At 46.4% G+C, this 25,702-nt stretch overlaps 2 non-coding genes across 2 annotated transcripts; both read right to left on the bottom strand.

The window, feature by feature from the left end:
- Window positions 1–19,865: 19,865 nt before the first annotated feature.
- trnal-caa (transfer RNA leucine (anticodon CAA)) lies at window positions 19,866–19,948 on the bottom strand. Its single transcript has one exon. It is a non-coding gene; the product is annotated as a tRNA-Leu (tRNA).
- Window positions 19,949–23,678: 3,730 nt separating this feature from the next.
- trnal-uaa (transfer RNA leucine (anticodon UAA)) lies at window positions 23,679–23,761 on the bottom strand. Its single transcript has one exon. It is a non-coding gene; the product is annotated as a tRNA-Leu (tRNA).
- Window positions 23,762–25,702: the final 1,941 nt, after the last annotated feature.

Below are 25,702 nucleotides of genomic sequence, written 5' to 3' on the forward strand. Positions count from 1 at the left end.
CTTGGTATTGAACCAAGAACTGTTTAACTGTTAGTACAGCACGAACTCAACAAAGCTATTTCAACAACACACTAAAGCCACCATTCTGTCACTGCTTTGGAAGACAATATATACATTAAAGTGTTTGTAAAAAGTTACAGAACACAACATGTGAGTCATATTCCCCATTGTTTTCTCAGTACTGATGGACTGTGAAGTGGGAGACAGCCAGAAGTCCCACTGTGCCACACTCACCCTGAGCTGTGAGTGAAATGAGATAAAGTTCAACCTTTAGCAGAGAGATTCTGGAGAGAGGTAAGAGTCCTGAATCAAGGAAAGACTTTCTGACACAATAAAAGCAAAATACTGCAGATGCTGGAAATCTGAAATAAAAACAAAAAGTGCTGGAAATACTCAATAGCTCTGGCAGTATCTGTGGTGAGAGAAACGGAGTTAACATTTCTGGTCTGTGACCTTTCATCAGAACTGACACAGGTTAGAAAAGAATTAGGTTTTAAACAAGTGAAGGGGAGGGGCATGTGGGAGAGAACAAAGGGGAAGGTGTTTGAAAGGGCAGAGGGCAGGAGAGATTAAATAACAAAGCTGTCCTGGGACAAAGTGTGTTAATGCTTGTGGTTGCCTGACACCAGTCATGCTCTGATGTTATTGAACACAATGTTCAATCCACAAGGCTGTAGAGTGCGGAATCAAAAGGTCGGGTACTGCACCTCGAGCTTGGGTCGATTTTCACTGGAACACTGGAGCAGGCCAAAGACAGAAATGTTGACATGAGAGCAGGGGGGAGTGTTGAAATGGCAAGCAACCAGAAGCTCAGGATCATGCTTTCGGCCTGAGCAGAGGTGTTCCACCTAATCTGCTTTTGGTCTCCCCAGTTTAGAGGAGCCCGCATTGTGAGTAGTGAATACAGTATACATAATTGAAAGAAGTACAAGTAAATCGCTGCTTCACCTAAAAGGAGTGTTTGGGGCTTTAGATAATGAGCAGAGAGGAGGGAAAAGGGCAGGTATTATATCTCCTGCGATTGCATGGGAAGGTGCCTTGGGAAGGGGAAGAGGTGTTGGGGTAATGGAGGAGCGGTCCAGGGTGTTGTGGAAGGAACAATCCCTTCGGAATGCTGACAAGGGAGGGGAAGTTGCGTTTGGTGGTGGCATCACGCTGGAGGTGGCGGAAATGGTGGAGGATGATCCTTTGGATGTGTTTATGTTTCGAGATACAGCACTGAAACAGGCCCTTCGGCCCACCGAGTCTGTGCCGACGTTCAACCACCCATTTATACTAATTCTATACTCCTACCACATCCCCACCTGTCCCTATATTTCCCTACGACCTACCTATACTAGGGGCAATTTATAATGGCCAATTTACCTACCAACCTGCAAGTCTTTTGGCTTGTGGGAGGAAACTGGAACACCCGGAGGAAACCCGAAAAGACACAGGGAGAACTTGCAAACTTCACACAGACAGTACCCAGAATTGAACCCGGGTTGCTGGAACTGTGAGGCTGCAATGCTAACCACTGCGCCACTGTGCTGCTGTGGAGGCAGGTGGGGTGGAAAGTGAGGACAAGGGGATCCCTGTTGCAGTCCTGGGAGGGAGGGGAAGGGGGAGGGCAGAGGTTGAAGGTCCATTCAACTCCACTGGGAGTGGGGGAGTTGAAATCTGGTGATGTTGTTGAATTTAATTTCAAACACCCCTTGAACTCTCTGCCGATGAAGTCTGAAAAAGGTAAGAACAACCACACAACATGGGTCTCAAATCCAAGACCCTGAGATTAAAAGTCTCATGCTCTACCAACTGAGTTAACAAGGCCTGATACAGTACTTCTACTCTGTCTATTATTGGACGGATGCAGCTGTTGGCTCCACTCCGAGGGCGGGAGTTTGTTCCACCAACCATGAAGCAGCTTCCTATCAATTCCCAAAATTATCAGTAAATCCACTTACAGAAGCCCCAAAGCGTGATATATTCCTCTCACTCATCGATAATAAAACTTATAAATCTTTTTACCTTGCAAATGCTGCCATCTATTTTGTCAGTATTTATTTCTCTCTCCTTTTTATTTAGTTCATGCATTCCTTTGGAATTTTTTCCAATTATATCTGAGGGAAGAAATGAAGAGATCTGGCAACTCAAAACTGGTCATCCATGAGGCACTGTGGGCCATCAGCAGCAGCAGAATTGTATTTAAACACAATATGTTACCTCATAGCCTGACATATCCCTCACTCTACCATTACCATCAAGCCAAGGGAGCAATAGTGGTTCAATGAAGTGTGCAGGAGGGCATGTCAGGAGCAGCACCAAGCAGACCTAAAAATGAGTGAAGCTACAACACAGGATTACTTTCATGTCAAACAGTGGAAGCAGCATGCAATAGACAGAGCTGAGTGATCTCACAACCAACAGATCAGATCAAAGCTCTGCAGTCCTGCCACATCCAGTCCTGAATGGTGGTGGATAATTAAACAATCAACAGGAGGTTCCACAAATATCCCCATCCTTAATGATAGGGGAGACCAGCATATCAGTGCAAAATACAAGTTTGAATAATTTGCAACCATCTTCAGCCAGAAGTATCAACTAAATGATGCATCTCGACCTCCTCCTGATGTCTCCAGCATCGCAGATGCCAATCTTCAGCAAATCCACTTCACTCCACATGATATCAAGAAATGGCTGAAGGCACTGGATACTGACAACATCCCGGCTGTAGTGCTGATGACTTATGCTCCAGAACTAGCCGCGCCACCAGCTACGCTGTTCCAGTACAGCTACAACACTGGCATCTACACAGCAACATGGAAAATTACCCAGGTATGTCCTGCAAACAAAAAGCAGGACAAATCCAACCCTGTCAATTACTGCCCCATCAGCCTCCTCTTGATCATCAGTAAAGTGATGGAAGGTGTCATTGACAGTGCTATCAAGCAGCACTTACACAGCAATAACCTTCTCATCAATGCTCATTTTGGGTTCTGCCAGAGCCACTTGGTTCCTGACCTCGTTGCAGCCTTGACCCAAATTTGGACAAAAGAGCTGAACTCAAGAGGTGAGGTGAGGAGACAGTGACTGCTCTTGCCAAGGGCATCAAGGAGCCCTTGCAAAATTGAAGTCAATGGCAACCAGGGAGAAAACTCTCCACTAGAAATCTTTGAGGAAGTGACAAAGTTGATTGATGAGGGAAGGGCTGTAGATGTCATATACATACTTCAGTAAGGCGTTTGATAAGGTTCCCCATGGTAGGCTGATGGAGAAAGTGAAGTCGCATTGGGTCCAGGGTGTACTAGCTAGATGGATAAAGAACTGACTGGGCAACAGGAGACAGAGAATAGCAGTGGAAGGGAGTTTCTCAAAATGGAGACGTGTTCCACAGTGATCCGTGCTGGGACCACTGTTGTTTGTGATATACATAGATGATTTGGAGGAAAGTATAGGTGGTCTGATTAGCAAGTTTGCAGACGACACTAAGATTGGTGGAGTAGCAGATAGTGAAGGGGACTGTCAGAGAATACAGCAGAATATAAATAGATTGGAGAGTTGGGCAGAGAAATGGCAGATGGAGTTCAATCAGGGTAAATGCGAGGTGATGCATTTTGGAAGATCCAATTCAAGAGTGAACTATACAGTAAATGGAAAAGTCCTGGGGAAAATTGATGTACAGAGAGATTTGGGTGTTCAGGTCCATTGTTCCCTGAAGGTGGCAACGCAGGTCAATAGAGTGGTCAAGAAGGCATACGGCATGCTTTCCTTCATCGGACGGGGTATTGAGTACAAGAGTTGGCAGGTCATGTCACAGTTGTATGGGACTTTGGTTCGGCCACATTTGGAATACTGCATACAGTTCTGGTCTCCACATTACCAAAAGGATGTGGATGCTTTGGAGAGGGTGCAGAGGAGGTTCACCAGGATGTTGCCTGGTATGGAGGGTGCTAGCTATGAAGAGAGGTTGAGTAGATTAGGATTATTTTCATTAGAAGGCCGACGGTTGAGGGGGGACCTGATTGAGGTGTACAAAATCATGAGAGGTATAGACAGGGTGGATAGCAAGAAGCTTTTTCCCAGAGTGGGGGATTCAAATACTAGGGGTGACGAGTTCAAAGTGAGAAGGGAAAAGTTTATGGGGGATATGCGTGGAAAGTTCTTTACGCAGAGGGTGTTGGGTGCCTGGAACGCGTTGCCAGCGGAGGTGGTAGACGCGGGCACGATAGCGTCTTTTAAGATGTATCTAGACAGAAACATGAATGGGCAGGAAGCAAAGAGATACAGACCCTTAGAAAGTAGGCGACATGTTTAGGTAGAGGATCTGGATCGGCGCAGGCTTGGAGGGCCGAAGGGCCTGTTCCTATGCTGTAATTTTCCTTGTTCTTTGTTCTTTAGTTGGAGTCATACCTCGCGCAAAGGAATATGGTGATAGTTGTGGGTGGCCAATCATCTCAGTCCCAGAACAGCACTCAGGAGTTCCTCAGGGTAGTGTCCTAGGCCCCAACCATATTCCGTTGATTCATCAATGACCTTCCCTCTCTCATAAGGTCAGAAGTGGGGATGTTCGCTGATGATTGCAAAATGTTCAGTAGCATTAGCAACTCCTCAGCTACTGAAGCAGTCCGTGTCCACATGTAGAGAGACCTGGACAACATTGGGCTTGGGCTGATAAGTGACAAGGAACATTCAACCCACAAAAGTGCCAGGCAATGAACATCTCCAACAAGAGAGAATCTAACCATCTCCCCTTGACATTCAATGGCATTACCATTGCTGAATCCCTCACTATCAACATTCTGGGGGTTACCGTTGAGCAGGATCTGAATTGGATCAGCCATATAAATACCGTAGCTACAAGAGCAGGTCAGAGTCTGGGAATTCAGCTGTGAATCACTCACCTCCTGTCCACCATCTACAAGGCACAAGTCAGGAGCGTGATGGAATACTCCCCATTTGCCTGGATGAGTGCAGCTCCAAAAACACTCAAGAAGCTCAACATCATCCAGGACAAAGCAGCTCGCTTGATCAGCACCCCATCCACCACCTTAAATATTCACTCCCTCCACCACCAGTGAACAGTGGTAGCAGTGCGTACCATCTACAAGATGCACTGCAATAACTCACCAAGACTCCTTCGACAGCGCCTTCCAAACCCATGACCTCGACCACCGAAAAGGACATTGGATGCGTAGGAACACCACCATCTGCCAGTTCCCGTCCAAGCTACACACCATCCTGACTGGGAACTATATCACCGTTCCTTCACTGTCACTGGATCAAAATCCTGGAACTCCCTTCCAAACAGCACTGTGGATTTACCTACACGACATGGACTGCAACAGCTCAAAAAGGCGGCTCACCACCACCTTCTCAAGGGAAGTTAGGAATGGGCAATAAATGCTGGCGTTGCCAGCGATGCCCACATTCCGTGAAAGAATAAAAAAGAGATTTGCCACAACGGTAGCAGGGTGAGGGACTTCAGTGATGTGGAGAGATTGGAGAAGCTGGGGTTGTTCTCCTTGCAGCAGAGAAAGTTCCGAAAAGATTTGACACATTTGTTCAAAATCATGGAGGTTTTCAATAGTTTAAATAAGGAGAAACTGTTTCCAGTGGTAAAAGGGTCAGTAAGCAGAGGACACAGATATCAGGTGATTGGAAGAAGAACCAGAGGTGACATGAAGAACCATTTTTTACACAGTAATGTGTTGTGATAAAGAAAGAAAAGACTTGCATTTATATCGCACCTTTCAAGACCACTGGACATATCAAAGCACTTTGTAGACAATGAAATACTTTTGAAGTGTAATCACTGATGTAATGTCAGAAATGCAGCAGCTAATACCCACAAACAGCAATGTGATAATGACCAACTGATCTGATTGAGGGGCAAATATTGATCACAACACCAGGGAGAATTGCTCTTCACTTGTTTGAAATTTCAGCATGGGATCTTTTACATTCACCCAAACATGCAGACCAGGTCTTGGTTTAACATCACACCTGAAAGGCAGCACCTTCAACACCCTCAGTGCTGTACTGGAGTGTCAGCTGTGAACTCTGAGCCCAGAAGCTTGTGATTTCGAGGTGAGTGTGACCAACTGAGCCACAGCTTTTCCCTGAGTCTCAATCCTTCTACCAACAGTTTCTCTCTATCGGGTCTGTCACGACCCCTCATGATTGTGAACACCTCTATCAAATCTCCTCTCTAAGGAGAACAACCCCAGCTTCTCCAATCTATCCACATAACTGAAATCCTAACCACACGTTGCAGAAAGGAATTTTTCCTCAAGTTCTTTCCAGTTTTGTGAGTCACATTAAATCTGTTACCTTCGGTTATTGACGGTTCAGCAGTTAGAAACAGTTCCTCAGTATTTACTCTACCTCAAACCTTCAAGGAAGCTCTGCAAAGTAACTGAAAATCAAGTTGTCAGAAGTGGGATTTAAACACATGCCTCCAGTGAAGGCTGCAATCTGAACAGAGAATCTGAAACCGCTCAGTCACCTCAACTGTTCAGACATATTGCGAGAGTGGTTAGCAAAGCATGTGGGATCTTGGGCTTTAACAATAGAGACATTGAGTACAAAAGCAGGGTTGTTATGCTGAACTCTGGTTAGGCCCCAATTGGAGTGTTGCATCCAGATCTGCTCACCAATCTTTAGAAAGAATGTGCGGATTCTTGAGAGGATGCAGAGGAGATTTACCAGAATAGTTCCAGGGATGGAGGGTTTTAGTTTCAAGGTTAGGTCAGAAAAACAGGGTTTTTTCTGCCTGTATCAAAGGAGATTGAGGGGAGAATTGATAGAGGTGTCGAAGGCTATGACAGTTTTAGATAAGTTGGCAAGGAAACATTGTTCCCATTAACTATTGGTACAAGGACTAGGGGATTCAGATTGAAGGTTCTGGACAAGAGACGCAGGGAGAATGTGCGGAAGAACTTTTTTACACAGTGATTGGTAATGATCTGTAACTCGCTGCCCCCGAGGGCGGAGGAAGTGGAGACAATCGTTGGTTACAAAAGGAATTTCGATGGGCATTTGAAGGAAATAAATTTACAGGGCTAGGGGGATCGAGCAGACGAGTGGGACTGACTGGATCGCTCCATGGAGAGCTGGCCTGTACTCGATGGGGCGAATGGCCTCCTTCTATACCACAAATGACCCAATGACTCGATGAGTCTATGTCACTCTCAGAATCAAGACAACAGAGTGACAGATTTAACACAACATTATAACATATGTTTGGTTTGACAAATTCAATAATAACTCGTCTCCACTCCTAGTATTTCTAAATCCCACACATTCACTATAAAGTGAACAATTATTTCCTGTTGTGTCTCTCTCACATTTGTTAACTTCACTATATTGGAGTGAGGTGACATCTACTGGCGGGAAGCAAGAACTGCAATCAAGCAGCAGAAACTCCACAGTCTGTCAGGGTGAAAGAAACATTGCAATATGAGGAAATAGTGAAGGGGTTTGATCGGGTTGATGGAAACATGATTCCACTTGTGGTATCGTATGAAGCAAGGGCCGGAAATATAAAATTGTCGTTAATAAAAGAAATGAGGAATTCATGAAAAATGCATTTGCTTAGAGAATGGTTATTGAGATAGACAGCACTGATATAGGCCCTTTGGCCCACTGAGTCTGCACTGACCATCAACCACCCATTTATACTAATCCTATGTTAACCCAGAATTCCCTACCACATCCCCACATTTCTCCTATCACCTACCCTAGGGCCAATTTGCAACAGTCAATTTATCTATCAACCCAGAAGTCTTTCGTTGTGGGAGGAAACCAGAGTACCTTGTGGAAGCCCACATAAACAACTTGCAAACTCCACACAGGCAGTATACAGAACTGAATCGGAGTCATTGAAGTTGTGAAGCTACAGTGCTCACCACTGCACCACCCTAAGAATGTGGATAGAGTAAAAAGTGAGATTGGATGGACTGAAGCAGTCTGAAAAGATGGCTCAAACAAAAGGTGAAAACCCTGAAATGTTAACTCTGTTTCTCTCTCCACAGATGCTGTCAGAGGTGCTGAGTATTTCCAGCACTTTCTGTTTTTATTTCAGCTTTGTAGGATATTGTTTTGATCTGAGAAAAATGCATGATCGGCTGTGGGTAACAGTGAAATTCCACAGGAGCGAATAAATGCTGTGTTAACGGTGGCTCGTTGGTCTTGGGGTATGATTCTCGCTTTGGGGATATAAGTGATTAAAATGTGAGAGGTCCTGGGTTCAAATCCCAGACGAGCCCTTCTCTGTTGCCATTTTTAGTTTAAGGTCATCGATTGCTTTCAGCCTTCCAGAAAGCTGAATCGATTTCCAAACTGAGCCTGCTTGAGGACAGGGGAACTGGATTCAAAGAGCTTGACGACAAAATTGAAATGAACAAAATATACAGATTGTCAAGTGGGAATATAAGGTTGCAACAGTAAGTAAAGGCCTGCTCGGGTCAGCAAATGAAACCCGACCCAAGCCTGACAGCACCGCATCCGACCTGGTCCGAGTCCTTTCATTTTTTTCCCGTGCCCGAACTGACCACCAGAATGTTCAGTTAAACTTGCTTCCGTTTTTCACTTTTTAAGCTTGTGCAGGTAAGCAACAAAAACTGTAACTGGACTTGAAAGGTTGTTTAAATGTACATTAAGATTAGAGCTACGTACCGGAGGTGATGAGCTGAAGATTGTTACCATAGAAGTTAGTGATTGTTAGGTCACTAGTTCAAGAGAAATTCATGGAGTTGTGCCCAGACAGGTTGTCCCACACTGTATTGATTAAAATATTGCCCGAAGGCGAGAAAATATCATTATACATTCCCTAGACTCTTGCTTTCCAGGTTGAAATACTTTCTGCAAGTTTATCCAGAGAGCAGCTGAGATGCAGAGACCAGGAAGGTCTTGAGTGATTAATTATTATAAAATATACATTCTTATATTAAAGAGATTGTGCTCTACCTTCGATGGAACCGCTCACTGCAGACTAGTGCGGAGTGTTTCCCGCCTTGACGTCCTGGCTGTCACTGGATCTTGAGTCCAGGCCTCTGGATTACTGGTCCAGTAATCTTTGAAATTTCTCCCTTGATCTAATATTTGAATCTGGTAAGTCAGATTTTACAAAAAAAAATTAAATGATTTAAGACTGCTTCATGTTCAGCTGTGCCAAATGAATAAAGAAATTCAAATATATTCAAAATTATATATCAACTATTAAATACTAATGCCCAGCTTTGAATACAAAAAATGCCTCTAATTGTGTTCTGGTCTGGAATGGAATTCTTCAGTGTTTCTGTTTAGCTTGGATTGACTCATCGATTTTCTTGTTTTTCACTTTGTCGATGCCTTTGAATAATTGTGGATCCTTCTTCAGGGTGTCTTCTTTCACCAGGTAGTTCTGACCTCTGATGATGTTGATCGTAATCAGCTTCAATTTGCTGATAGTTTTGGAAGTGAGCAGATTTCCTTTGCTTGAGTTTACAACATGGAACTTAGCCTGACGTGTGGACCCATGGGAGGATTTGAAAGCTGCCCTTGCATTGGAGCATACAGTTGCATCCATCAAAACAGAGGTACAGGAGAAGTGACATATTCAGTTCAGTCTGTCGATCATGGGACTTTTAATCTCAGGGTTGTGAGTTTGAGCGCCATTTAGTTTTTCCACTTTTTAGGCTTCATTAGCAGAGAGTACAAGGAGTGTTTGAAATGAAATTCAACAACAGTATGAGAAACGCTCTCTTTCATTCGGGACTCTTAACTCTCTGCAGCATCTCGCTGTGAAAGATTGAACTTTATCTCATTTCTTTTTCAGCTGGGAGTTAGTGCGGCTCAGTGGGACTTCTGGCTGTCTCCCACCTCCCAATTCATCAGTGCTGAGAAAGCAATGGGAAATATTACTCATGGCTGAGTAAGCAGAGGACACCGATTTAAGGTGAATGGGAAAAGAACCAAAGGCAACATGAGGAAAAACCTTTTTTATGCAGCAAATGGTTAAGATCTGATATGTACTGCCTGAGAGTGTGACGGAGGAAGATTCAACCATCGCTTTCAAAAGGATATATGATAATTATCTGAAGGGAAAAAAAAATCAGCTTTTCATGGAATACATGAGGATGTGGCATGAGCTGAGTTGCTTGTGCAGAGAGGCAGCAGAAGCACGATGAGCTGAATCCCTCCTTTTGTGCTGTAAGTATTCTGTGATCTCTGATTCTATACAAAGTGAAACCAACACTCACATATGAGAAACTGACAGGTACCGTGTAAACCCCACACTAACAAACCAGCAAATGCCAGGGACAGAGTAAAACCAACAGTCCGAGACAAGAAACTGACAGATACTGTGTGAAACCCAAAAATCACTTATCAGGATTTGGCAGTTAATGTGTAAAAACCTCTCTTCAATATCCATCCTGCAAGGTACAAAGAAAATTAGGTACAAACCCAGGCTCATACTTCGAAGACTGAGAGATAAAGAGCAAAACACAGACTCACCTACCAGAGGCTGACAAGTACAGAGAATAAAATAGAGGGGGTGCAGATTAAAAACACATGCATGTAACGGATACTGATAGGGATAGAATCAAACCCTTTCTCACACATGACACGAAAATTGGTGGTGTTGTAAATAGTGAGGAGGAAAGCCTTAGATTACAGGCCAATATAGATCGTCCGAGGCAGAGAATATAAGAGCAGGGAAGTTATGACGGAGCTGTATAAAATGCTAGTTAGGCCACAGCTGGAGTACTGTGTACTGTTCTGGGCACCACACTATAGGAAGGATGTGATTGCACTGGAGAGGGTGCAGAAGAGAGTCACCAGGATGTTGCCTGGGCTGGAGCATTTCAGCTATGAAGAGAGACTGAAAAGGCTAGCGTTGTTTTCCTTAGAGCAGAGAAGGCTGAGGGGAGATAAGATTGAGGTTTACAAAATTATGAGGGGCATTGATGGGTTAGATAGGAAGAAACATTTTACCTTCGCGGAGGGGTCAATAACCAGGTGGCATAGATTTAAGGTAAGGGGCAGGAGGTTTAGATGGGATTTGAGGAAAAAATTTTTACCCAGAGGGTGGTTGGAATCTGGAACGCACTCCCTGAAGAGGAGGTAGAGGCCGGAACCCTCACAACATTTAAGAAGTAACTGATTCGGATTTGGAATGAATTGTCCGACAGGGTGGTGGAAACAGATTCAATTATCACTTTCATAAAGGAATTGGACAAATATTTCAAAGTGAATTTCTCCAGGACTATGGGGAAATAGGCAGGGGGTAGGACTAATTGCATCATTTTTTTCACAGATTCAGCACAGGCACAAAAGACCGATTGGCCTCCTTCTGTGCTGTATGATTCTATGAAATAGTGACAGTCAGGGCAAGTCTGTATAGGAAGGAGAAATGGAGACAGGTCAGGGAGAGCACATCACCAAAGCTGGAGATACTACATTGGACAGGGAGAGTCAGAGGGGGAGAGAGCAGGTACATACAGTCAGAATCAGCACATTCAGGGGAGGGGAGGGAGAGGAACCAGTGAGTGTAGAACTGAACCCAGCCAGAGTCAACCTGCTGAAACACCAGTGAGTTCACACTGGGGAGAGATCATTCACCTGCTCCGTGTGTGGGAAGGGGTTCACTCAGTCATCCAACCTCACTGAACATCAACTTGTTCACACTGATCAGAGACCTTTTCAATGTCCTGACTGTGAGAAGAGCTTGAAAAGCAGTAAAGATCTGCTGAAACACCAACACATTCACTCTGGGGAGAGGCCGTTCCCCTGCCATGTGTGTGGGAAGGGATTCACTCAGTCATTCAATCTGCTGCAACATCAGCAAGTTCACATGTAACTGCAGGGGTTGGATTCTGCTGTTGTTGCTGCTATTCATCACTTTCAGAGACAAAGTTGGGTCTTACTTTATAACCAGTGCAGTCCAGAGCAAAAGCGTCTTCTTAATGTTGAGATAAACGGGAGAAGAAACCGGGAAGTGGCGGCGAGGATGGGGGAGGTGCTGCACCATCACTTTAATAGTGCACCCTCCCTCCCCCGGGGTCCTCGCTGCACGTCCGCCAGGCCCGGTGGCTCTGATTGGGGTCCTGAGAGCCCCTGAGACTCGGGGCAGCTGAGGCTGCGCTCACCCACGCTCAGCTCTGTTGTGATATTTAAAATATGAAAGGCCTGTTGGACTGAGAGCTGATCTGGAATTTAGAAAGCAGCAATACTGGAGGCTCATTGCTGCTCAGCACAATCTCACCCCCGATCCTGGGAATTGTTGATTCTGCACCCTGCAGTTCAGTTCTGCAATGAACTCGAGGGGGAGATGTGTGAGCAGAAAAACAGAGCAAATTAAAAAACACAGCTGGACAGATGTGCAACAGGTCAATCCACTGTTACAATAACTCCATCACTGATTCCCTCCTGACAGTAACCAACCCTTTCACAGAGACTGTGGGTGGCTCTGAAAAGAGCCTTTGGTTTATCAGATGTCATTTTGGCCGCTTTACTTTTTCTGGGAGCTCTGAGCGCTGGTTTTCTTGCGCAGCAGCACGGCCTGGATATTAGGCAGCACCCCGCCTGAGCGATGGTCACCCCTCCCAGCAGCTTGATGAGCTCCTCGTTGTTGCGGACGGCCAGCTGCAGGTGTCTGGGGATGATGCGGGTCTTCTTGTTGTCCCGGGCCGCGTTACCGGCCAGCTCGAGGATTTCAGCGGTCAGGTACTCGAGCACAGCAGCAAGATAGACCGGGGCTCCAGCACCCACACGCTCAGCATAGTTGCCCTTTCTCAGGAGCCTGTGAACACGGCCCACCAGGAACTGCAGTCCAGCCCGGGAGGAGCGAGACTTGGCCTTGGACCGAGCTTTCCTGCCGGTCTTTCCTCTTCCAGACATTTCCACAATCTCACAAATACTTTCACAAAGAATGGATAATTTCTCAGCTTTTGTCATCAGCTTGAAACAGTCAGGATGGCCGAGTGGTCTAAGGGGCTGTGTTCAAGTCGTAGTGTTTTCTGGAAGCGTGTGTTCAAATCCCAAATCCATCAAGTTGTGTTTTGACTGAACTTGAGGGATTTGGGAGCAGCGGTGAAGGGAAAGCATGGAAGAATATTGACAAGGAAAATGAAAATGGACCCAAAGATGTTTCTTCAATACATTAAGCTAAGAGGCAACTAAAGAAAGAGGAGTGCACTGAAAAGACCAAAGAATCACAGTGATTTTTGACATCTTGCCAGGATTGACTGGCGCGTGCACGGGATGATGTCATTTTGCAGCGCCAACATCATCACATTTCCGCAACAAATCCATCTTCGTGCATGCGTGAAATGCGTCATTGGGTGTCTCGCCACCCCATCCCCCCACCACTTGGCTGGAGGAAGTGGCTGAATGGGAGATTTTGAAGCTGTAGCTCTCCCCCCTCGGCAACTCACTCCAGGCCTCGACGATTCCCCCCCTCAGCCGCTCGCTCCAGACCTCGCTGTTCCCCCACCTCCCCACTCCCCTGGCCAGTTGTTCCTCGCTTCGCACTACCCCACTCTCTGGCCACTCACTCCAGGCCGCGCCGCTTCCCTCCTCTCAGCCACTCACTCCTCCGTCGCCCTGTCACCCCTTGCGGCCCTCCTGCTTCTACAGGTGGCGCCTGGTGAAGAAATGTGGGAGCGAGTGTCACGGCCAGAGCTAGCAGCTGTGGGCTGGGCTGGGACAGGGTGGGGGGTGGGGGTGCGGAGAGCGAACAGCCAGAGTGCGGAATTTCGCCAGTAGGGAGGAGGGGGAGAAAGCGAGTTGCAGAGGGGGGAGAGCGGTCAGTGAGGTGGGAGCTAGTAGCTGAGTTCGGGTGAAGTCAGTCCTGGTCAGTTACATAAACAAATCACAATAACGAATTGGCAGCACATTTTATCCTCTGCCCGATTTTCCTTTCCATCGATCGGGGTGCTAATTCACTATCTTCCAATGGAAATTCAATCATAAAATTCCTTTTGTATTTAATAGGATTACTGAAATGTTAAATGGATCTGAGGATTACAGTTAGTATTAGCAAACGCACCCGAGTGAATTAGCACCCCAATCGATGGAAAGGAAAATCGGGGAAAGTATAAAATGTGCCGCCAATTTCGTTATTGAGATTCGTTGAGTAATTCGATTCTGCCCAGCACTGAAATTGGCGGCTTTTTTGAATTCAACCTTTCTGCCAGGACGACAATTTAAGCCAATGATTAGCTGTATTTTCTAATTCGAGGCTCGGCAATTTGTTAAAACATGCGAATGGGAAGAGGGTGACCAATCAGAAGTGGGCTCTGGATAGCGTGGGCTCAAACTGCGGGAATTCCAGGTCCCTGAATGACTGAGCTGAAACTGATCAGTTTCACAAACCCTGTCAGTTTCAGTGCAGGAAACACCGTCTCGGGGGAAATAACATCACAAGTGGGTCTGGTTCCAGTGACCGATTCAACGGCTGCTGCAAAACTCCCGGATTCCCTCATTGCAGCGAAATCATTTTGAAATTCTTTGAAAACAATGAGTGATTCTGGAGGAGTGATGTGGCTTTTCACTGAGGGCATGTTTCGACTGGGGAAATAACTAACTGTAGAGCCTCAGGCACTGTTTACACAGCCCGTTCAGAAAATCAAATCCACTGCATATCCTTGCTGCAAATGAAATGTCAAATTTGGGGATTCTAGTTTTGTATCTCGAACAGAGCACAGATTTATTCCAGACAGTTCTAAACAGCCTATCCCAGCTCCCGTTTCTAGGTCACTGCTCTCTCTGTGAGGCGGTGGGTGGCTCTTAGAAGAGCCTTTGTTGTGTTTGCTGGAATGGGTCGAGTTGTTCAGCCGCTGAATTCGTAGAGAGTGCGGCCCTGCCGTTTCAGAGCGCACACCACATCCATGGCAGTGACCGTCTTGCGCTTGGCGTGTTCAGTGTAGGTGACCGCATCCCTGATCACATTCTCCAGGAAAACCTTCAACACCCCGCGAGTCTCCTCATAGATCAAACCCGAGATCCGCTTGACCCCACCACGGCGAGCCAGGCGGCGGATTGCTGGTTTGGTCATGCCCTGGATATTATCACGAAGCACTTTGCGGTGCCGCTTTGCTCCGCCTTTGCCCAGTCCTTTCCCTCCTTTACCTCTGCCAGACTTTCTTATATTAATTTCCAAAATATACTTTATTCATTAAAATCTGTAAAAAAAAATACATTACAAAACAGTTCCCAAAAGCACCAAGTCAAACAATACAAAGAATGCAAAGGAGATCAGTTTCCTTCAATACAGGAGTGAGTTGCCTCACAACCCTTCCATTTCATTGTCATGCCATGTAGATTTTACAGCAAATAAATATTTTCTGGCTACAGTTCGAGTGGTTTCCCATGGATCCGGCCCCTCAGTTCAGCTTGGTGAGGGGACCTTACACAGTGGTCTTTCCACATTGAGCCTTTGCTGCGGCTGCCCCAAGTTTTAGTGCGTCCCTCAGCACGTAGTCCTGGCCCTTGGAATGTGTCAGTCTGCAACATTCGGTCGTGGACAACTCTTTGCACTGGAAGACCAGCAAGTTTCGGGCAGACCAAAGGGCGTCTTTCACCGAATTGATAGTCTTCCAGCAACAGTTGATGTTTATCTTGGTGTGCGTCCCTGGGAACAGCCCACAGAGCACAGACTCCTGTGCTACAGAGCTGCTTGGGATGAACCTCGACAAAAAACACTGCATCTCTTCCACACCTGCTTTGCAAAGACATATTCCAGAAAGAGGTGGGCATCGTCTCTTTCCCACCACAGCCACCTCGAGGGCCGCGTGTGGATGGGGTGAGACTTCGGGTGTGCAGGAAGGATCTGACAGGGAGGGCTCTTCTCATCATCAGCCAGGCTACATTTTGGTGCTTGTTTGAAAGTTCTGGTGATGCGGCATTCTGCCAAATGACTTTGGACTTCTGCTCAGGGGACCATCCGACAGGATCCACCATCTCCTTTTCCCGTAGGGCCTTGAGGATATTCCGTGCAGACCACTGCCTGATGGATTGGTGGTCAAAGTTGTTTTTCCACAGAAACTTTTCCATGAAGGATAGGCAGTACGGCACAGTCCAACTGGATGGAGCATTCCACGGCAATATGACCAGGCCCATCCTTTGCAACACCGGGGACAGATAGAACCTCAGCACGTAGTGACACTTGAAGTTTGCAAACTGGGGATCTACACACAGCTTGATGCAGCCGCACACAAAGGTAGCCATAAGGATGAGGGCGACGTTGGGTACATTTTTCCCGCCCTTATCCAGAGGTTTGAACAACGTGTCCCTCCGGACTCGGACCATTTTGGATCCCCAGATGAAGCGGAAAATGGCTCAGGTGATCGCCACAGCGCAGGAATGCGGTATGGGCCAGACCTGCACCACGTACAGCAATGTGAGCACCTCGCCCTTGATGACCAGTTTCTTACCCATAATGGAGAGAGAATGCTGCTCCCACATGCTCAGCTTATGTTGTACCCTGGCTACTCGCTCCTTCCAGGTTTTGGTGCACATCCCAGCCCTTCCAAACCATATCCCCAGCACCTTCAGGTAGTCTGACCTAACGGTGAAGGGGACAAAGGATCGGTCAGCCCAGTTCCCAAAGAACATGGCCTCGCTCTTGCCGTGTTTAACATTGGCTCCCAAGGCCAGTTCGAGCTGGTCGCAGATGCTCATCAGTCTGCGCACAGACAGTGGATCCGAGCATAAAATGGCGATGTCATCCATGTGCAGGGAGGTTTTCACCTGAGTGCCTCCGCTGCCTGGGATTGTCACCCCTCTGATGCTCGCATTCTTCCTAATAGACTCAGCAAAGGGTTCAATACTGCAAACAAACAAGACAGGGGAGAGAGGACAGCCCTGTCTGACTCCAGATTGGATCGGGAAACTTTCTGATTCCCACCCACTGATTGAGACTGCAGTACTGATGTTTGTGTAGAGTAGTTTGACCCAATTGCAGATTCCCTCCCCAAACCCCATTTTGGAATGCACATCCATCATGTAAGTGTGCGATATCCTGTCAAAAGCCTTCTCCTGGTCCAGGCTGATGAGGCAGGTGTCCACCCTCCTGTCCCGTACATAGGTGATCATATCCCTGAGTAGCACAATGCTATCAGAGATTGTCCTGCCTGGTATAGTATAGGTCTGATCAGGGTGAATCACCAACTCCAGAGCAGACTTGAATCGACTGGCTATGACTTTTGACAGAATCTTGTAGTCAGCATTAAGCAGTGAAATGGGCAACCAATTTCTTATTTCTGTCCTCTCCCCCTTCCGCTTGTCGATGAGGCTGATGATGCCTTCCCTCATAGATTCTAACATACTGCCAGCCTGGAGCATACTCTTGTTTACTGCCAGACATGTTGATTCTTGCCTCAAATCAGTGCACAATAAAAGAGACTGATTCCGTCAGGCTCCTTTTTACACAGGCCACCCGGACCTGGCTGAGAAAGGTAGAGTGAGAGCAGGGAGGGGAGGAGACAAGAGTGAAGATTAAACAGAGAGCTAGATGGTGGAGACACCCAGAGTGACAGACAGAGAGAGAATGGCCCCTCATCTTTCAGCTCCACCTCCAGTTTCCTCCGGGCTGCCAATTTCAAACCCTTTATTAACAGTAGAACCGAAACCCAGCTCTCCACACAAACCCTTCCAGACTCGGTCTTCATAGTCAAGGCTTTCCAGAAAGCCGGAGCTTTTAAATATGGTCCCGAGGCAATTAACACTCAGTAATATTCCCACCTAAACACAGTCCATTCCATAACAAGAAACCTCCTCAGTCACATCACCATTTCCACACACATCCGCTTCCAGCAGTTTACAGCACCTTCCTGCAGCTGCTTGGGGAATCTCCTGTGTTAAGATTGGAGTTGGAAAGCGGCCTTTACCCGGCAGTGTTATTGTCTCACACTGAATCTGCTAGACATCCTGTTCTCTTTATTGTGAGAGAGAAAGCACGGATTTAGGAAATGTTCATTTGAAATGATCTCTATTGAGAACGAGCCCGGCCGTGGGATAGGTATTCCAGTGCAAAGAGCTGTCCATGACCGAGTGTTGCAGACTGGCACATTGCAACGTCCAAGACTATGTGCTGTGGGACGGCATTAAAGCTTGGGGAAGCCACCATGGAGACTCAATGGGGAAAGGCTGCAGTCTAAGGCCCTAGTAGGCCATAGTACAGTGAGGGGCTGGAACCCGTGTAAAACCCCTCGGGCTGTTTGCACCAGAGAATGTTTGATGTGTAATGTAAATACTGTAAATATAACCTGTGCAGGCAGGGATAGTGAGATACATCATGTACATTATTGAAGGAAACTGATCTGTATTGTACCTTATGTAATATTAAATTTGAACTGCTTTGCAATGTAATTGCACAAATTATACGAATAAAATACATATTGTGCAAAAGAAAGCAGCTTTCCTGTCAACACACACCTTGTCTCAGGGCACAACTTTCCTGTGATCTTGTCATACCCAACTTCGCTCTATATCTTCTGACAAACACACTTTACAGTCTGTCATTTCCAAAAACAAGCATTCTAAAATCAAAAGACCTTTTGTTTATTTCTCCTTTCTTTTCATTTCTCCTCTATTCTTCTCAATCACTCCCTTCAACAGTCCTATTCAGATCACGGTGGAATGTGAATAGTGTCACAACTCACCTGACACTATTATTACCCTTCTTTTCTCTTGTCTCATTCAATGGGAAAGTGTTATTCACCAGTCTGTTGCTGTTTTACACTCTTGCCATACCATCTGGTATTGCATCCATCTAAATTCTGTGCTTTCATGGCCTTACATATCTTTTCTTCTTCTGGATGATTTGATTGCTTCAGTTCCATTCAACCAGGCTGGACCACAGGGAAGTTTAGAACCTTTGCCTTGGACGGGTCCACGTTGATCCATTACATTCAGAATCACCTCCTTGAAATAACTCCATAGTACAACTACAGTAACCACACAGAATCTGCTTCAAACACTCCTCCACATTTTATGTGTTCTGACCGTCAACACCTCCAGCTCTTTTGTTTAAGTGGAACCCATCAGGTGTGTATAGGCTCCTTCTATTTTGAAAGCTGTAGCACTGGTTCAGGGAATTCAGCCCTGTTTCTCTACTCGAAAGGATCAGCCATGCTTGATCTGCCTCGTATTTTGCTTTTATTGCAACGTTACAAGACCTCCAATCCTCTGGCACCACACCTGTATCCAGTGAGGGATTGGAAAATGATGGTCAGACCTTCCACTATTTCTTAAAAGCAAAATACTGCGGATGCTGGAAATCTGAAACAAAAACAAGAAATGCCGGATTCACTCAGCAGGTCTGGCAGCATCTGTGGAAAGAGAAGCAGAGTTAACGTTTCGGGTCAGTGACCCTTCTTCGGAACATCGGAGTTCCGAGGAAGGGTCACTGACCCGAAACGTTAACTCTGCTTCTCTTTCCACAGATGCTGCCAGACCTGCTGAGTGAATCCGGCATTTCTTGTTTTTGTTCCACTATTTCTTCCCTGGCTTCTTTCAACAGCCTGGGGTACATTTCATCTGGTCCTGGTGATTTATCTACATTCAAGGATGCTCATCCCATTAAGACTTCCTCTCTCCTTAAGTTATCACGTCCAATACTTCACTCTCCTCCTCCTTAATAACAATATCTGCATCACCCTCTCATTCGGGAAAACAGTAAAGTATTCATTAAGGATATTGGCAACATCTTCCACCCCGATACAAAGGTTACATTTTTGATCTTTTCTGTGCCCTGCTGTTTGCTTCGTTGCCTCTTCCTCGAATGATTTGATGCAACATCTTTGGGGCCATTGTTATTTTGTTTGTCCATGTTCTTTCCTGTTTTCTATTTGCTCTTCACCGCTGCTCCCAAACGCCTCCAGTTCAGTCAAAACACAACTTGTCAGAAGTGGGATTCGAACCCACGCCTCCAGTGGAGACTGCGACTTGAACACAGCGACTTAGACCGTTCAGCCATCCTGACTGCTTGCGATGTAGTATCAATGCTAAGGAAGTTATTCATTCTTTGTGAAAGTATTTGTGAGATTGTGGAAATGTCTGGAAGAGGAAAGGCCAGCGGGAAAGCTCGGGCCAAGGCCACGTCTCACTCCTCCCGGGCTGGACTGCAGTTCCCGGTGGGCCGTGTTCACAGGCTCCTGAGAAAGGGTAACTATGCTGAGCGTGTGGGTGCCGGAGCCCCGGTCTATCTGGCTGCTGTGCTCGAGTATCTGACCACTGAAATCCTCGAGCTGGCCGGTAACGCGGCCCGGGACAACAAGAAGACCCGCATCATTCCCAGACCCCTGCAGCTGGCCGTCCGCAACGACGAGGAGCTCAACAAGCTGCTGGGAGGGGTGATTATCGCTCAGGGCGGGGTGCTGCCTAATATACAGGCCGCACTGCTGCCCAAGAAAACCAGCACTCAAGAGCTCCCAGAAAAAGTAAAGCGGCCAAAATGTCATCTAATAAACCAAAGGCTCTTTTCAGAGCCACCCACAGTCTCTGTGAAAGGACTGGTTACTGTCAGGAGGGAGTCAGAGATGGAGTTATTGTGACAGTGGATTGACCTGTTTCACATCTGTCCAGGTGTGTTTTCAGTTCCCTCTGTGGATTTCGCTCTGTTTATCTGCTCACACATCTCCCCCTCTAGTTAAGTGAAGAACTGAACTACAGGGTGTCAGAATCAACAATTTAATAAATCCTGCTGCCTTCGATTTGATAAATCCCGAGATTATCCCGGTACATTAACGGGAACTGGTTCGGAGCTGATGAATTAATTTAATAATGGAAGTGTCCGGGTTAATTCTCTGTTTTTTATTTGGACAGTTTGAATTGTGTGTTTTTTTTCTCTCTGGTGATCTGAGCGCCGCTTCTCAATGAGAATCTGCTCCCAGAACAGAGTAAATGCAGGAAGGAAGAGACCATTCTCGGGCTGTGTGTTTCTCTCCTAACCTGATCTGTTTCGACCGCACTGTTCCCAGAGGACGGAATCAGTGAGAGTTGTGCACACACAGGAGCTGAGTCCATTGCAGCGCTTTAATATGTGCCTTCTCCCCAGCCCTCCCTATTCTCCGGACACAGAGCTGTCTGTTTCCCCCGGCGGCGGGATAGAGTCGGGGATTCTCTCCCCGCAGTGTCAGGGTCTGCAACCCCGGGGAACTGGCGGTTTCAGTCAGAGTGACCGAGCTGCCTTACATATCCTGTGTACTAATCTCCAATGGATTCAAATATTAGTGAACTCATTGGGTAATGTTTGTAAATAACCCTCATGTGAACGGACCCGGCTCCATTAATGCCTTCCAAATAAAACTGGGATCCATTTCTTTTCCCCAAATGCCAGCTAACGGATCCCAGGAGCGGGGTTGAGATTGTGCTGAGCAGCAATGAGTCTCCGGTAATGCTGCTTTCTAAATTCCAGATCAGCTGTCAGTCCGACAGGCCTTTCGGGAAAGTGATGTGACAAAACAGAAACCATGTGGCCGCCCCTCCAATCTAATGGGTTTGATGATGAACAGAAATGGCAGCTCTTTCCTTTGCTGATTTGGTGGCTCTGAAAAGAGCCCTTGTTACACTTGTTACTGAAACTGGGTTTTAGGTGCGTTCCCCGCGGATGCGGCGGGCCAGCTGGATGTCTTTGGCCATGATGGACCGGGATCATTCTGGTGAATCTGCTTATTTTCCGGCACAAGCATCAGTCGCTGTTTGAACTGTTTAAAATCAGGGGTGTATTAGCAGCCAGAAAGTGAAGGGCAGTTCATTGCTCCCTGCAGCATTATCCGCCTCTTTCAGGAGAAAAGATCAGACACCGCTCGTTTCTGTCAGTCCCCGAGAAGCCTGTGAGAAGCGGTTAGTCGCTAATTTGTTCCTTTTACAGAGAAGAAGCTGATATTTGTCCCGTTTTAAATTGCTGATCTGGACCTTCCTCCCTCCGCTTACAGTTAACAGATTGACAAATGAAAACGATTCCTAAAATCGCGTCAGGATTTTGTGACGGTAAATACTGTAAAACAGAACATAAAATGAGAGGTTTTAAAATTGTTGCCTGAAAATTGAAATTTTCCATCACTTCAATTCCTTCCTGCTCTGGAATTGCCGGGCTTTTTCCAATTGGAAAATCTAAGCCAATGAGAACTTCTATTTACTTATATGTGATTCTCCTATTGGTTAAGAATTGGATTGAGAAGAGGATGACCAATCAGAGACAGAGTCAAACTGTGGGGATTCCAGGCCCCCAGTAACTGAGCTGAAACTGTTCAGATTGACAAACCCTGGCAGTAGCTTCCCACATTGGACACTTCACACTGAGTCATTCAAGGGCTGGTGTGAGAGAAGCTTCAGATCCTGTCATTACTCTCTGACTCATTATTCATCTAGAACCAAACAATTAGTAAATGTGAAGCAGTGAAGAGACTTTTCACTCTCACTGCAGAATGTGTCATCTGGGGAAATAAGGAACTATTATATTCGGAGATTCCAGGTACATTCCTCCCTGAACAAATCCATTCCTAACATTCCCGATCACAGCCTATCCCAGCTCCTGTTGTCACCCGACTCCAGCTGAATTGGAGAAACTCATGTGTTGGGGTTTGAGTTGTGAGGTGGGGTTTCTCCGCCAGTGTTACTGTCTTACAGACTCTCCCCCTGAATTTGTGAACTGAGACTGCACCGAATACATCCCCAGTTAGAGTGAGGGCCGGATATCCCTCTGTTTTATTACAGAGAGAGGGGAAAGGGCTGTGTGGAGGGGAGTCACCAGGGATCCTGGATTTACTCCAAATCATTTCCATGTGGAATCTGCAGGCGGGGCCGGGACAGGGATCATTTGATCAGGGGATCAGCTCTTTCCTGAGAGATGTGGGTGGCTCTGAGAAGAGCCTTTGTGTTCAGATGTTTACAAGTTTCCCGCGCTTTCACTTCTTTCCAGACCCTGCTTTCTGAGACTTCGCTGCTTTCGGCTTGACCTTGCTCTTCCATGTCTGCACTTTCTTCAGCGCCTTTCCGCCCGCCGCACTCTTGCCTTTTTTGACCTTCTTCGCAGGAGACTTTTTCTGAAGCACTGCTTTCTTCACCGCCTTATTTGGCGTTGCCGCCGCCTTGCTGTTACTTTCTTTGTTGTCACTTTCTTGTCTGCTGGTTTCTTCACTAAAGATTTCTTGTCTGCTGGTTTCTTCACTGAAGATTTCTTGTCTGCTGGTTTCTTCACTAAAGATTTCTTGGCTGCTGGTTTCTTCACCTTCTTTCCCACCTTTCCCTGGGTTTTCCTTCTTGCTGAGTTTGAAGGAGCCGGAGGCGCCCTGTCCCTTGCTCTGCGCCAGGGAGCCTTTGTTCACATTCCTCTTGATACTTTGCTTGATCTGGGTCTTGAGCTTCTCCTGACCGGTGGCAGACCTGCAAGGAATCAACTACCAGCTAGCGTATAAAGCGAGACCAAGGCTCAGGGCCTTCAGTTACCTGGAGGGGAGTCGGAGAGGCAGCGGATCCTGTGAGGAACCACAATCCAGGAAGGATGAGAAGGTCATTGTCAGGGTACAGAGGAGATTAAGTTAAAGATTTACCAGTTTATAATCAAGCGCAGAGCCAAGGAACGGTGCTGGGGCAGATCAAATAATAGGAAGCTGTGATCAGTTGGAAGGCAAGAGTGATTAAATGACAGAAGAGATGATGGTGCAAGGCAAAAGTCAGGGAAAGAATAAGTAACATTTTGTAAGCACAGATACCAGGAGTGGGGTTTGAACCCACGCAGACACATGTCCATTGGATCTTAAGTCCAACGCCTTATCCACTCGGCCATCCTAGTACATTAACCCAACACTGAAAATGAAATTGAATGTGATCCGGGTGCCATCTGGCCTTTTACAATACAAAGTTATGACTCCTCTCCCATGCTAAATTGGACCCTTCATTATTTATGAACCTCAATCGGATCACCCCTCAGTCAAGGTTTCTCTAAGGTGTAGGGTCCCAACTCTTTTAGTCTAACTTGATAACCAAGATGTCTTATACTGGGAATTCGTCGAATGTCTCTCCTCTGTACCCTTTCCAAAGCCTCAATATCACCCATCATGTGAGGAGACCAAGACTGGATACAATATTCCAAGTGAGTCCTGACCAAGGTTTCATAAAAGGACAAATTCGGGACATCTCAGATACTGAAGGAGTCCGTGTCCAGAAGCAGCAAGACCTGGACAACATTCAGACTTGGGCTGCTAAGTGGCAAGTAACATTCACACCACATAAGTACCAGGCAATGACCATCTCCAACAAGAGAGAATGTAACCATCTCCCTTTGACGATCAACAGCATTACCATCGCTGAATCCCCCCACCATCAACATCCTGGGGGTTACCATTGACAAAAGCTTAACTGGACCATTCATATACATACTCTGGCTACAAGAGTAAATCAGATAGTGGGAATTCTGTGATGAGTAACTCAGCTCAAGGCACGTGGTGAAATGCTCATTAGGAGAGCTGGAGAAATGGACTGGTCAGGTGGGCAGAAAAGTGGCAAATGGAACTCAACTTGGAGAAGTGTGAGGTGATGCCTTTGGTGAGGTCAAACACAGCAAAGGAATACACAATTAATGGGTGAATGCTGAGAGGTGTAGAGGAAGTGAGGGACCTTGAAGTGAATGTCCACAAATCCCTGAAAGTAGCAGGACAGGTTGATAAGTTGGTTGAGAAGGCATATGGAATCATTTCCTTTATTAGCCGATGTATAGAATATAAGAGCAGGGAGGTTATGCTGGAACTGTATCAATCATTAGTTAGGCCACAACTTGAGTTCTGTGCGCAGTTCTGGTCACCTCATTACAGAAAGGATGTAATTGCACTAGAGAGGTTACAGAGGAGATTTACGAGGATGTTGCCAGGACTGGAAAAATGCAGCTATGAGGAAAGATTGGATAGACTGGGGTTGTTCTCCTTGGAATAGAAGAGGCTGAGGGGAGATTTGATTGAAATGTACAAAATTGTGAGGGGTCTGGATAGAATGGATGGGAAGGGTCTATTTACCTTAGTAGGGAGGTCAGTGACTAGGGGGCATAGATTTAAAGTGATGTGTTGAACAATTAGAGAGGAGATGAGGAAAGGTTTTTTCACCCAGAGGGCTGTGGGAGTCTGGAACTCACTGCCTGTAAGGGTAGCTGAGGCAAAAACCCTCAACTCATTTAAAAGGAGTCTGGATGTGCACCTCAAGTACCTGAACCTGCAGGGCTACGGTCCAAATGCTGGACAATGGGATTCAGCTGGGTGGCTCGTTTTTTGGCCTGCCTGTGCTGTAAACTTTCTATGTTCTATGATTCTATGCAGACACAATGGGCCGAATGGCCTCCTTCTGCACTGCAATAATTTTGTGATTTTTGACTCTCCAAAACTTGTCAACCATCTACAAGGCACAAACCAGGATGAGTGCAGCACCAACAATACTCTAGAAACTCGACGCTGTTCAGGACAAAGCAGCCACCTTGATTGTCACCCCATTCACCACCTTAAACATTCACTCCCTTCATCACTGACGCACAGTGGCAGTAGTGTGTACCATCTACCAGATGCACTGCTGCAACTCACCAAGGCTCTGCAGACAGCACCTTCCAAACCGAAGACCTCCACCACCTTGAAGGACAAGGGCTGCAGATACATGGAAACTCCACCATGTGCAAGCTCCCCTCCAAGTCACACACCATCTGATCTGCAAATATATCGCTGTTCATTCACTGATGCTGGGTCAAAATTCTGGA

The sequence above is a fragment of the Heterodontus francisci genome, unplaced genomic scaffold (assembly GCF_036365525.1).
Source record: "Heterodontus francisci isolate sHetFra1 unplaced genomic scaffold, sHetFra1.hap1 HAP1_SCAFFOLD_59, whole genome shotgun sequence".
In the NCBI taxonomy this organism is placed as follows: domain Eukaryota; kingdom Metazoa; phylum Chordata; class Chondrichthyes; order Heterodontiformes; family Heterodontidae; genus Heterodontus; species Heterodontus francisci.